The following is a 14,873-nucleotide window of genomic DNA, read 5'->3' on the forward strand; positions in this document are numbered from 1 at the left end:
TGCAATTAACACTGTTGACACTTCAGCACATGTACTACATTGTGACAGTGATCATGTGAGCAGATGAGAATGGCTGATACAGAGTAGTTGGCGCTCAAGCAAACACAAAGGGAGGCGTTGACTTAAGTGGATGAGCAGTGAGCAGGCAGAGTTAACAATGTGTGGATAAACATGACATCTGCTACAGAATATGCATGGAGAGAGTTCCAGTTTGGTGCAACGGCATTGAGATAGCATGTACTGTATCTAAGGACTACATCGCCTGTTATACATAAAGGGGTTGGTCCTTAAATGGGTACGTTGGCATTTTGGCAACGAGGCCCTTTATCTACTTCCCCAGAGTCAGATGAACTCGTGGATACAAGATTTATGTCTCTGTGTCCAGTAATGATAATAATAGTTAAAGGTAGTTTTGTGAGCCAATGCTAACTAGAGTTAGCGTAATGACTGGAAATCTATGAGTATCTGCTAGCATGTTTAATGAGATAGGGAAAGGGTCTCATTGCCAAAATCCCGAAGTATCCCTTGAAGTGCATCTGTCCAGAAGATGTACTGTAAATAACACGAGAAGAGTTAAATTGACAGTTCAACAGTTTTTGGAAGTTTGTTAGATGGTTATTTAGTTAAGTTAGGTCTCCTGGCTACCATTTTGCGGTATGTAACAATGATAGTGTTGAATGGTGTCATTCCAATACAATTAATCTTCTCCTTTCCCCCTTCTGATGACCAGGTGGCGAATCGCATCTCTGCATGTCTGGCAGACATATCAGTGTGGATGACGGATCACCACCTCAAGCTGAACTTCGGCAAGACGGAGCTGCTCTTCCTGCCGGGGAAGGACTGGCCGTTCCATGATCTCGCCATCACGGTTGACAACTCCATTGTGTCCTCCTCCCAGAGCGCTAAGAACCTTGGCGTGATCCTGGAAAACACCCTGTCGTTCTCAACTAACATCGAGGCGGTGGCCCGTTCCTGTAGGTTCATGCTCTACAACATCCGCAGAGTACGACCCTGCCTCACACAGGAAGCGGCGCAGGTCCTAATCCAGGCACTTGTCATCTCCCGTCTGGATTACTGCAACTCGCTGTTGGCTGGGCTCCCTGCCTGTGCCATTAAACCCCTTCAACTCATCCAGAACGCCGCAGCCCGTCTAGTGTTCAACCTTCCCAAGTTCTCTCACGTCACCCCGCTCCTCCGCTCTCTCCACTGGCTTCCAGTTGAAGCTCGCATCCGCTACAAGACCATGGTGCTTGCCTACGGAGCTGTGAGGGGAACGGCACCTCAGTACCTCCAGGCTCTGATCAGGCCCTACACCCAAATAAGGGCACTGCGTTCATCCACCTCTGGCCTGCTCGCCTCCCTACCATTGAGGAAGTACAGTTCCCGCTCAGCCCAGTCAAAACTGTTCGCTGCTCTGGCTCCCCAATGGTGGAACAAACTCCCTCACGACGCCAGGACAGCGGAGTCAATCACCACCTTCCGGAGACACCTGAAACCCCACCTCTTTAAGGAATACTTAGGATAGGATAAAGTAATCCTTCTCACCCCCCCCCCCCTTAAAATATTTAGATGCACTATTGTAAAGTGGCTGTTCCACTGGATGTCATAAGGTGAACGCACCAATTTGTAAGTCGCTCTGGATAAGAGCGTCTGCTAAATGCCTTAAATGTAAATGTAAAATTCCAAAGCATGAGGAAAGAGAGGTGGAAGGTGAAATATAAACCCGATCCTCGCGGTAGTTGTACTCCTTTAGATTGTGCCATGTGATACACAATGGACGTGTTGCGGGTGCAAGTGATATTTTACGATATTTACACTCATTCTTAGATAAAAAGGCAGATTTTATGTTTATATATATTTGGGAAAGTAAGTCAAATCCTTTATATTGTGGCATAATGAACACTTCATATGTAATTGAAAAGTGATAGCATGGACCTTTAGTGGGATTTCAGTAATGATCCTTCCATGCATCACATTTGGGGTAAGTCACTAGTTTATGACTCAAAATCAAACATGGAACGCAATGAGAAGCTTTACAAAACCATTTGCACAGTAGAAGAGAAGGAAAATTGCTTATCTTACGTTTTAAAAAAAGCTTAAAGTATCCCTAGCGCCTAGCGACAGCTTTAGGAGTATACTTAAGAGAATTACGAACTTTATGACCTCTTAACCTTCATGTTAGAATCCAGCAAAAAACTATAAAATCAGAGAAGAGGAATATCCTGTCATTCATGACCTTCATGAAAGCGATGAGGGCTCAGGACAAAGAGGAGATGTAATAGAAATTGGTTCACTGGAGAGAGTAATAAGCAAAGAAAATCTTCCCATTTGACATGATCATAGCAATCAGAAACTGGATGGGTAGGAGGATGAAGAGTGAGAGATCCAAGAAGGTTCAAGTGTCGTATAGATGTTGAAGGTGGCAAGTTTATTTTTGGGCCAATACTATATGCAACTATGTTTTGTGGTCCTACCAATACCACTTGTAAAAGCAGAAACAATTTACTAGGCAACAAATGAAATAAGTTATGGACATGGTGTGGTGAAAGTGCACAGTGTTGAAGGGTGGTGAACATCGAGGGTCTTAATTGGTATGCTGGGGACATGATGATCAGGTCTTAGCTACCAGTTGACAAGTAACAATGATCTTGCTCCATAATCGCATCAAGTACCCTTTGTACTGTAAGACCAGAGTGGGATCATTTGCTAAATCCATTGACAGAGTTAAAAATGGGATTGAAACACATATAGTGCCTTCAGAAAGTATTCACAACCCTTGGCGTTTTACCCCTTTTCTTGTGTTACATCCAGATTTAAAAATTGATTAAATGTAGATTTTTTTCGTTACTGGCCTACATACAATACTCCATACTGTCAAAGTGGAATTATGTTTTTAAACTTTTTTTTACAAATGAATTAAAAATGAAAAGCTGAAATGTCAAGTATTCAACCCCTTATGTTAAGCGTAAATATGTTCTGATCAAGTCACATAATAGGTTCCATGGACTTACTTTGTGTGCAATAATAGGGTTTAACATTGAACAACTACCTCGTCTCTGTACCCCAAACATAAGTGTCTGTAAGGTCCCTCAGTCGAGCAGTGAATTTCAAACATACTGTAAATTCAACCACAAAGACCAGGGAGGTTTTCCAATGCCTCTCAAAGAAGGGCACAAATAAGTAGATGGGTAAAAAAAAGCAGACATTAACCATCCCTTAGAGGATGGTGAAGTTATTCATTACATTTTGGATGGTGTATCAATGCAGCCAGTCACTACAAAGATGCAGGCGTATATCCTAACTCAGTTGCCCGAGAGGAAGGGAACCCCTCAGGGATTTCACCATGAGGTCAACGGTGACTAAAACATTTATGAGAGTTTAATGGCTGTGATAGGAGAAAATTGAGGATGGATCAACAACATTTTAGTTACTCCACAATACTAACCTAATTGACATAGTGAAAAGAAGGAAGCCTTTACAGAATACTAATATTCCAAAACATAAATCCTTTTTGCAACAAGGCACTGAAGTAATACTGCAAAAAATGAGGCAAAGCAATTAAAACTTTTTTTCCTGAATACGATGTGTTATGTTTGGGGCAAATCCAATAGAACACATCACTGAGTACCACTCTCCATATTTTCAAGCATAGTGGTGGCTGCTCATGTTATGGTTATGCTTGTAATCATTAACGACTGGGGAGATTTCAGGATAAAAAAGAAACTGAATGGAGCTAAGACAAAATCCTAGAAGAAAACCTGATTCAGTCTGCTTTCCACGAGACACTGGGAGATCAATTCACCTTTCAGCAGGACAATAACCTAAAACACCAAATTTACACTGGATATGCCTGAGTAGCTGAGTTACAGTTTTAACTTAAAGTGCATTCTAAAAGTATTCAGACCCCTCGACTTTTTCCACACTTTGTTCCATTACAGTCTTATTCTAAAGTAGATTAAATATATATTTTTAAATTCTCAGCAATCTACACACAATACCCCAAAATGACAAATCGAAAACAAGTTTTTAGAATTTTTGAAAATAAACAGAAATACTTTATTTATAGAATTATTAATATAATATATGCCATTTAGCAGACGCTTTTATCCAAAGCGACTTACAGTCATGTGTGCATACATTCTATTGAGACCCTTTGCTATTACACTCAAAAAGGAGCTCAGGTGAATCCTGTTTCCATTGATAATCCTTGATGTTTTTACAACTTGACTGGAGTCCACCTGTGGTAAATTAAATTGATTAGACATGATTTGGAATGGCACACATTTACATTTACATTTAAGTCATTTAGCAGACGCTCTTATCCAGAGCGGCACACACCTGTCAATATAAAGGTCCTACAGTTGACAGTGCATGTCAGAGCAAAAACAAAGCCATGAGGTCAAAAGGAATTGTCCGTAGAGCTCTGAGACAGGACAGCCAATGAGGAAAAAATACAATTTAACCAATTTTAGAATAAGGCTGTAAAGTAACAAGATGTGGAAAAAGGGATCTGAATACTTCACGAATTCACTGTAAATCTGCTTGAAAATATTGCAAGACTTGAAAATGATTGTCTAGCAATGATCAACAACCAATTTGACAGAGCTTAAAGAATAAATGGGCAACTTTAGTACAACCCAGGTGTGCAAAGCTCTTAGAGACTTACCCAGAGACTCATAGCTGTAATTGCTGCCAATGGTGATTCTAACATGTATTGACTTGGGGGTGTGAATACATATGTAAATGAGAGCATGTTTTCACTCATTATGGGCTTGATGGATGTGTGTATAGATGGCTAAGAAAAAAATATATTTAAGCTACTTTGAATTCAGGCTGTAACAGAAAATGTGGAATAAGTTAAGGGGTACGAATAGTTTCTAAAGGAACTGTATAAATGTATATTTTGAGGAATTATGGTGTTGACTTTAGCTGGCTTGGCTCATCTGGCATAATGGACGCAGTGGTGTAGTCCCAAAAGAGCAAACCCCACCCATCTGGTACACCAGACAGACTCAACCAAACATTTAAAGGATTTGAAAGAAAACAAATACTAATTGAACCCAAGTTTTGGTTTATTCCTATGCTCTACTGAGCACAGGTGAAGATACCCATCCATAATGTGATGTGGAATGCACACTGCAAGTATACTTACATATGTAACAGGCATCACTATGCTTGACAAACAGTATAGCTTCCTCGCTCACAGGTTCTTAACGGTCCTTGATCTTTGTCCTCTCCTTCACAATCATGTGACCTTCCGCTTGACGTCTTAGCCAGCTACACTACAGAGCAGCTAGCAGTTCAATAATCCAGGCGGACACATGTCAAGCTGGCGAGTAAGGTTTCCAATCCAACACATACCATTACAAAAAAATCTACTTTCTGTACCCCAAAAAGGAAATGTATCACACTCTTTCTGGTAAGGTCAGTCGGTTGGGCTAATTTCCTATGCCCAACCAACTAATTTGAGCTCATTCAAACCACTAAAAACCTCTGAATGTCTGTCCAATTCCCTCTTGGTTCTAGTTCAACAACATGGTTACATGGTGTGTATTTGGTGGCCTGCGTAAATGATTGGCTGACACAAAGTTTGCATCTCTCAGAGGCTTCAGAGAATCTATTTGTTCGGGTCCTTTTGATCAAACAACCCTGAGATAACGTCGTCCTCAACAGTTCGCATAGTGTGTGAATCCTCCCATCTGTTTAACCATAAGTGAAAGATATCAGAACAAGGATTTGTACAAGGGAGGGGCAACTGGCGGGTCTCTGTACTTTGCTCCGTTCATCTTTCCCTCGATCCTGACTAGTCTCCCAGTCCCTGCCATTGAGAAACAGCCCCACAGCATGATGCTGCCACCACCATACTTCACCGTAGGAATGGTGTCAGGTCTCCTCCAGACATGCCAGACATTGGCATTCAGGCCAAATAGTTCAATCTTGGTTTCATCAGAAGCGAGAATCGATATTTATGGACGTGACCCAGTTCTACATGTTCCGTTGCCATGCTCGCTAGCAACACTTGTCCCTTGCTTGCTATCCAACAGTTGCGACCTCGACAGCCAGAACAGCAAAGTAGCTGCATTTGCTTAAGCAGTTTTCTATTGACATTTATTTGGATACATCAATGACCTGATGTTTTGGTCAACTTTGCCTGGCATAGAAAAGTTAACATTCACATCATGAAATGTCAGTTTAGTGTGAACCCCTTTTAGCTCCACCCAACACATAATTTGATGTTCTCCAGCACACAACATCAGGACAGGTAACTATGCGCAAGGTACGTTTTATTTAAGTAATGGGTTAACATGGATCGGACCTTGTTACCCACCTCCCACAGCCGACCATATATTTTCCCGGACTGGGTCAACAAGAGCCTCCCCTCACTCCCTCAGGTAAGTATCGGGCATGCAGAAGTGACACTGCAACACACTGAATTACTCTGATATGGCACTGCAACAATAATTCGTTTAAGGGAAGGCACTGCAAACAATATGGTGAAAGGCACTACAATCTCAATAGTGTGCCACACAATGTGGGACCCACCCCTGGCCCTGCTCTACTCTGCCAGCCTGAAGGCCTCTACTGCTATGCAACAAAATAGGGAGGGGGAAAGACCAACAAGACAACATATAGAGACCACCACTCAGTTCCACAGCGCCAGTTCATCATCAGCACAGCCACCCACTTCCTCACTCAAATTTGCCAGTAAGACTTCTTGTCCCACAGACACTAGTCCAGTGCAAACACCCACGAAATGGGTACTTGTGTAGATGACCAATCCCCCTGGCGAGACATTCCGCACTCAAAATCCAGCTACCAAACAGCACAAAACACAGGGCTTTTAAAGGAAATGATAGCCAATCCCCAACTCACTGTCTGATTAGCTGACTCCATGCAGGTGCTTCTGATCACACCAGCCCCGCCACCCACTTATCTACCAATCCATCTCGTAACAGACACTCAACACTGTTCATTACGAGGAGATCACATTGCATATCAAACACTAGACTAGAAGCTAGCTAAATAGTTTGTTGGTAGAAAACCGAATTCAAAGATACCAGTTGCCGAAAACAGCTGGTCAAACTAGAAACGTGAGAGGATTTGGCAGCACTGCAACAGTAGATACCAGATAAATGAATTATCATCACTCACCATGTTAGGTCATCAGATACTCCAAATAAATATGTTTCAGAAAAAACAAATCAATGCTAGCAAGCTAGCTAGCTAAGTTTTTCCTTGTTGGACCTGTGTTTACAATGCATCGAATTCCGGTTTGTGTGGTTGTTGGTTTAGCTTTCTGTGACTTTGTAGCAAGTACGATCTGCATGTGTAGGTGCATATTGTGTCATGATTGCAAGGTGTCCAGATATCTTTTCCAACTGTCCCATTATCTAGTTTTAAAGGCCATTCTAGAATGCCCGTCTAGCCAATCAAACATTGTCACGCCTTGGTCATTGTATCTTGTGTTTTTGTTATATGTTTGGGTAGGCCAGGGTGTGACATGGGTTTATATGTTGTATTTCGTATTGGGGTTTGTATTAATTAGGAGTGTGTATTAGTAGGGGTGTGTCTAGTTAGGCTTGGCTGCCTGAGGCGATTCCTAATTGGAGTCAGCTGATTCTCGTTGTCTCGGATTGGGAACCGTATTTAGGCAGCCTGAGTGCGCGTTGTATTTCGTGGGCGATTGTACCTGTCTTTGTGTTAGTCACCAGATAGGCTGTATTAGTTTCATTCGTTTGTTGTTTTCTTCTTCCGTTATTTCATGTACCGTATTAGCTTCATTAAAAGTCATGAGTAACCTACACGCTGCATTTCGGTCTGACTTTCTACAAACAAAAGAGGATCATTACACATGAGTATACAACAATGCTGTGGTATAACGTAGGTGATATTCTGATCCTTTTCTCTGCGTGATGCATAAGGGGCCTTTTAGTTTAAATTTGGCTCATCCTATTATTGCTGTACACAGAATTATCAGACTGAAATAATGGAACAGCGGCGCCACAGGAAGACGAAATGAAAGTCCTGCCAACTATAGAAATAGCGAACGGGTTAAGACAGGAAATGAAGAAAAACGGTAGTTCCAAGTTCAAGTGTTGTAGTTATCCATCTGGCTAGCTGTTAACTTGTGCACCCTACATGGGAATATCATTGTTGTGATTTAAGTTGTATTGAAGAACATTGTGATTACAGGTCATATAAAGAGACTATATCTGATTATTCATGTAACACACTAACTGTGTTTTTTATACTGGAGGCAATGATGATGATTGGACTACAAAAAAGAAACAAAGGAAAAAGTCTCATTGACTTGCAAGCTATGCTAGCTCCCACAATTTTATTACAACTGTGAATTTATAGTTGTGAGTACCTCCTCCGGTTTTGGACCATAAACTTCATGATTGGACTATTATTGGACATTGGACTTGTAAGCAATTGATAGCAACATTTACCTTACATAATGTCTGTTGAGCAACAGCAGCCAGGGGAGATAAAAGAAAATCCTATCTCCATTATGCAACACCCACAGCCTGTGGGAGACATGCCGTTTAGAGTGGAGCTATCTGCCCCCTTTACTAGGGACGGTAATTCATATTTTTCCCTCATGGATTCTCAGGTTTGAAGTAGCCTTGGTTGTATCCTAACCTAACATAAATAAAGTGAACATTTGTCCAGCTAAATTGTCCGGCTCTGCATTTGCTTACTGGCAGAGCCTTTCAGACACTACCAAACATGGATTATAACCAAACAAAGGATTGTCTTGGTGCCGTTTTAGGACAATCTCAGTTTCTGGCAACGTTCCAGACCTACACCACTGCCCACCCCCGCAAATCTAACAAGTCACCTTAATTACAGAGAATTCCCCAGTTACGGTCATGATGCAAAACAATCTGAACTTTCAGGAGATTTGTTCCTGGACTAGATTCAGCCATGGAGCTTAAGGTATATGAACATGCTGCACCAACTGCATGACAAATTGTATCTCAATGTGGACGTGCCCAGCTAACAATCATCATAACCTCGCCCAGCCCCCTTATGTCTTTTACCTCTCCCCACATGATGCAATCTGCCCTTACCTCAATTCACTGAATTGTCAGTAGCCACATCAGACATAAAATCTGATCTGAGGGACATCAAATGTCTTCAGGCAAGGTAGACCGATGAGAAACTTGAACACTTGTCATATCAGTTTGCACGTCTGCAGTGTCAAGTTAATGCAGTGGGGAACAAGTCCTCTGATGAAAACTATGACAGAGGCAAAGTCCACCACAGAGATGGTGGGGATATTCACCATCAACCCGCTATGCCCTTTGTAGCCATGGAGCCCAGAACGATTAAAACAGAGACCGTCCCAGTGATGGGCTTGATGACCACAACATAGGCTGTCTCCATGATGCCCATGAGGACTACAGCAGAGGCAGCCTGGTTGCCAGGGGGAACATGCACTGGCACTGTTGCGCTAATCGGTCCACACAGAGGGCGTGCCTCCTCAACATATCCACCTTGGGGTGAGCATTCACCAAGCCCTTCCAGGCACTCTTACAGGCAGGAATCTCAAAGCTCACAATACCTCTCCCCATCATGCAGAATGCACTTTGACTCACCTAGGCGACAACATAACCATGATGGAGCACAGCTTCAGGAAAATGGACAGTCAAATCAAATCAAATTGTATTAGTCACATGTGCCGAATAAAACAGTGAAATGCAACAGTTTCACCTTACAGTGAAATGCTTACTTACGAGCCCCAAACCAAAAAACACAGATAAGCGATAAAAGTAACAAGTAATTTAAAGAGCAGCAGTAAAAAATGAAATAACAACATGTACAGGGGGTGCAGGGGCACCGGTTAGTTGAGGTAGTGTGTACATGTAGGTAGAGTTAATTAAAGTGACTATGCATAGATGACAACAGAGATTGGCATTGGTGTGGAGAGGTGGGCCAATGAAAACAATCTGGGTAGCCATTTGACTAGATGTTCAGGAGTCTTATGGCTTGGGGGTAGAAGCTGTTTAGAAGGCTCTCGGACCTAGACTTGGCATTCCGGTAGCACTTCCCATGTGGTAGCAGAGAGAACCGTCTATGACTAGTGTGGCTGGAGTCTTTGACAATTTTTAAGGCCTTCCTCTGACACCAACTCTTATCCTGGATGGCAGGAAGCTTGGTGATGTACTGGGACAATTGCACTACCCTCCATAGTGCCTTGCGGTCAGAGGCTGAGCAGTTGCCATACCAGGCAGTGATGCAACCAGGATGCTCTCAAAGGTGCAGATGTAGAACCTTTTGAGGATCTAAGGACCCATGTCAAATCTTTTCAGTCTTCTGAGGGGGAATGAATTTGTCCTGCCCGCTTCACAATTGTCATGGTGTGCTTGGACCATGTTAGTTTGTTGGTGATGTGGACACCAAGGAACTTGAAGCTCTCAACCTGCTCCATTGCAGCCTCGTCGATGAGAATGGGGGCGTGCTCGGTCCTTTTTTTCCTATAGTCCACAATCCTCTCCTTTGTCTTGATCATGTTGAGGGAGAGGTTGTTGTCCTGGCACCACACGGCCAGGTCTCTGACCTCCTCCCTATAGGCTGTCTCGTTGTTGTGTCATCAGCAAATTTAATGATGTCATTGGAGTCGTGCCTGGCTGTACAGTCATGAGTGACCAGGCAGTACAGGGGCCCCTGTGTTGAGGATCAGCATGGCAGATGTGTTGTTACCTAGGAAGTTAGGAAGTCCAGGATCCAGTTGCAAAGGGAGGTGTTTAGTTCCAGGGTCCTTAGCTTATTGATGAGCTTTGAGGGCACTATGGCATTGAACACTGAGCTGTAGTCAATGAATAGCATTCTCACATAGGTGTTCCTTTTGTCCAGGTGGGAAAGGGCAGTGTGGAGTGCAATAGAGACTGCATCATCTGTGGATCTGTAGGGGCGGTATGCAAATTGGAGTGGGTCTAGGGTTTCTGGGATGATGGTGTTGATGTGAAAATAGTAAACTTGACAGTCTGCTACCTGAGTATACTGCCATTTTCAGTGCCAATTCACATGGCTATGGTAAAAAAACATTGGTGGAACACCGCATTAACATGTGAAGCTGCACCAATAAGTTACGCCCATGCCACACATCCACCTTGGCAAGCTAATACAGCAGGATGTAATTGAGGAAACCCATAATGGTGTCAAAATCAAGGAGTCCCATCCTTTACCCAAGGTGGATGATACTTTGGACAAACTCTCCGAGGTATAAATATTCAGCACGTTCGACCTTACCTCTGGCTACTGGCAAATTCCCCTCCATACAGACATCAAAGAGAAAGCCCAGTTCTTGACAGGAAGTGGTTTATATCAGTGCCATGCAAACGGGCATCACCAATTCCCCTCCAAGCTTTCAGAGACTGATGGAATTGGCTCTCTGTGGTCTGCATTGGAGCATCTGCCTGATATACCTGGACGACATCATCGTTTACAGAGCAGACTTTGAGCAGCATCTTCCACATCTCAGGGCAATGTTCGACAGGTTCAGAGAAGGTATTGTGGTTGAAACATTCCAAATTGCCATCTTGCTAAAGCCTCTGTCACCTTCCTGGGACACTTTGTCTCCAAAGATGGAGTGCAACCTAACCCCTCCAACACAGAGCAACTACATTCATGGCCAGCCCCAGCATCACCCACGGAGGTCAGAGTGTTCTTGTGCCTCTGTACATAATACAGACAGTTTGTTAAAGGGTTTTCTAAACACTCTGAAGTCCTTCATGCTCGGACACACAAGAATACTATTTTCCACTGGACTGCCAGGGAGCTTTTGAAACTCAGTGACCCCCTGTCAAGGCCTTTCCCAACCAGGAAGATACATTTTTGTTACACACAGCATGCAATCGGTGCAGTGTTGGTACAGAAAGTCAACACAAAGGAACATGTGATATTGTATGCCAGTCACACGCTCAATGCAACAGAGCGCAAATTGTCTATGTTTGACAGGGACCTTTATGCAGTTGTTTAGTCAGTGAGACACTTTTGACATTACTTGACTTTTCATTCCTTCATGATAATCACTGACATCAAGCCCCGAGTGGGGTTGGAATGGATGCCCCTGGATTACGACTGATGCAACGTTCACAAATGCAGATGCCTTGTCAAGACAACCAGAGACTGATACGGCACTACCCTACCCAGGCCCGATTGCTTCTGTCAAATTTAAGGTCCTGCCCAAAACCCAAAATCAGAACAATCTTATTCTGTTAGTAAATCAATTAGCTGCTCCTCTCTGTCTGTCACTTGCTCGCTGCACACAGCTTGCTCTTCACGCAGTCTGAAAATGGTGCTTTGAGTCTGTGAGTATCCATGGCAAAGGTTTCGCTTGGGCTGCTCTGTAAAATGAAGAGACATGAGAGAGCAGTTAGTTGTTGGCAACTTTTCATCTCTCTAAACTCAGGCAAAACTCAAGGAACATTATTTTCTGTGAAATAATCTCCCTTGTTTTATATTTGACGAGGTTGAAGCACTTCTGATACCATGTTATGGTCTTAGTCAGATGTAACTGTCCTGTGCAGCAGAGCACCCACAAATGTCTCCGCTTCAAAATGTTAGTGATCAATTTAGTGATACCAAGCCCTGTCCGTATCTTAGTTATTGATGAAAAAACAGGCCTTACCCGGACCTAACCGATGTAGAATGTTGGGGCCGTCAGGCTCGGATCCGTCAGGCTCGGGTCTGGTACCAGAGCTCTACTGAGTTGACTGCTGTGCACTCCTCAATGTTGCATCACTCTACCGAGGGTGATGCAGCCATTGCAACTCTCTAACAGCCATTGCAACTTCGCTGTGGAGGAAGGTACACCACTGACTACCTCAAACCTCATCCATATCCAAGCTGAGGACTGAGGCCTACGGGAAGCACAACAGGCAGATCCTGAGCTACAGAGTGTTTTCCAGTGGCTAACAGATGGACAGAAACCATTTAATAGGGAGATTCGCAATGCTTCCTCTTAGATACAGTAAGTTATGGATTCAGTTCACTCACCTTGTGATTGAGGATGGCCTGCTGGGGCACAGGTTTCGTCACAGATCCACGCATAATATTCAACTTCAGGTTGGGGTCCCACAAGGGTTAATCCCACGTGTTTAACAATACGTTCATGGTCCCCCATCAGTAGGACATTATGGGTACTTTAACATCGGGCCGTCTTGTCCTTCTACTGGCCCCATATGTCAGCTGATATATCTGCCTTTTGCCAACAGTGCCCCAGCTGTCAGTCAAGACGATGCCCTGTGCCACATCAACAAGCACCCTGAGTCCCGAACTCACCCTTGTAACACTTCCAGAAGATTGTTGCCAACATCATAGAGCTGCCCAATAGTATATGGGGCTTTGGTGACAAAACAGATGGCACTGTGATAGACTGCATCCAGTTTGTTGAGTAGAGTGTTGGAGGCTATTTTGTAAATGACATCACCAAAGTCGAGGATTGGTAGGATAGTCAGTTTTACGAGGGTATGATTTTGCAGCATGAGTGAAGGAGGCTTTGTTGCGAAATAGGAAGCCGATTCTAGATTCAATTTTGGATTGGAGATGCTTAATGTGAGTCAGTCTAACCAGACACCTAGGTATTGTAGTTGTCCACACATTTTTGAATGGCGCATGCTTATTTAATAAGATGGTGAGGAAATCACTTTTATAGAATAACCAGGCATCCTCTACTGACGGGATGAGGTCAATATCCTTTCAGGATACCCGGGTCAGGTCGATTAGAAAGGCCTGCTCGCTGAAGGGTGAGGGTGCCCGTGTTTACGGATTTGGGGTTGTACCTGGTAGGGTCATTGATAATTTGTGTGAGATTGAGGGCATCAGGCTTAGATTGTACGATGGCCGGAGTGTTAAAACCTGTTGAGGCGATGGGTTCCCCCCAGAGAACCCCACCCCCCCGTTCAGCTGAAAAGGTGGCGCAGGGAATGCAAAAATATTATTTAGAAATATTTAACCTCCACACATTAACAAGTCCAATACCTCCAATGAAAGATAAACACCTTGTTCATCTACCCAGCGTGTCAGATTTAAAAAATGTTTTACGGCAAAAACACAACATATATTTATGTTAGACCACCACCAAACCAAAGAAAAAACGTAGCCATTTTTTCCAGCAAAAGATAAAATCACAAAAGCAGGATTTAAAAATGTTTTATTCACTAACCTCTTGAAAATCTTCATCAGATGACAGTCATATGACATGTTACACAGTACATTTATGTTTTGTTCGATAATATGCATTTTATATCCATAAATTTCGGTTTACATTGACACCATGTTCAGAAAATCCTCCAAAATATCCGGAGGAATTACAGAAAGCTATGCCAGATAACAGAAATACTCATCATAAACTTTGACTAAAGATACATGTTCTACATATTATTAAAGATACACTGGTTCTTAATGCAACCGCTGTGTCACATTTTTTTTAACGTTACGGAAAAAGCCTAACATTTCAATAATCTCAGACGGCGCTCAGACGTAACAATATTTCTCTGCCATGTTGGAGTTAACAGAAATACAAAACTACAACATAAATATTCCCTTTTCTTTGATGATATTTCATCAGAATGTAGTGCAAGGAGTCCTAGTTCAACAATACATTGTTTTGTTTCATAACGTTTAATTCTAGTGTCCAAGTAGCAGCATTTGCTATCACTTTCAGCTCACATGCCCAAAAAATGACTTCTGGTCCAGGATAACTTTGCATGAAAACTTCCAAAACTTCCAAAAGACATATTACAGGTCGAAGAAACCCGTCAAACTAAGTGCAGAATCAATCTTCGGGATGTTATAATCATATATATCCAATAACATTCCAACCGGATCATTCGTTTTCATCTGGGTCTGATTGGAACAGC

Source organism: Oncorhynchus gorbuscha, linkage group LG16, assembly GCF_021184085.1.
Source record: "Oncorhynchus gorbuscha isolate QuinsamMale2020 ecotype Even-year linkage group LG16, OgorEven_v1.0, whole genome shotgun sequence".
Classification (NCBI taxonomy): domain Eukaryota; kingdom Metazoa; phylum Chordata; class Actinopteri; order Salmoniformes; family Salmonidae; genus Oncorhynchus; species Oncorhynchus gorbuscha.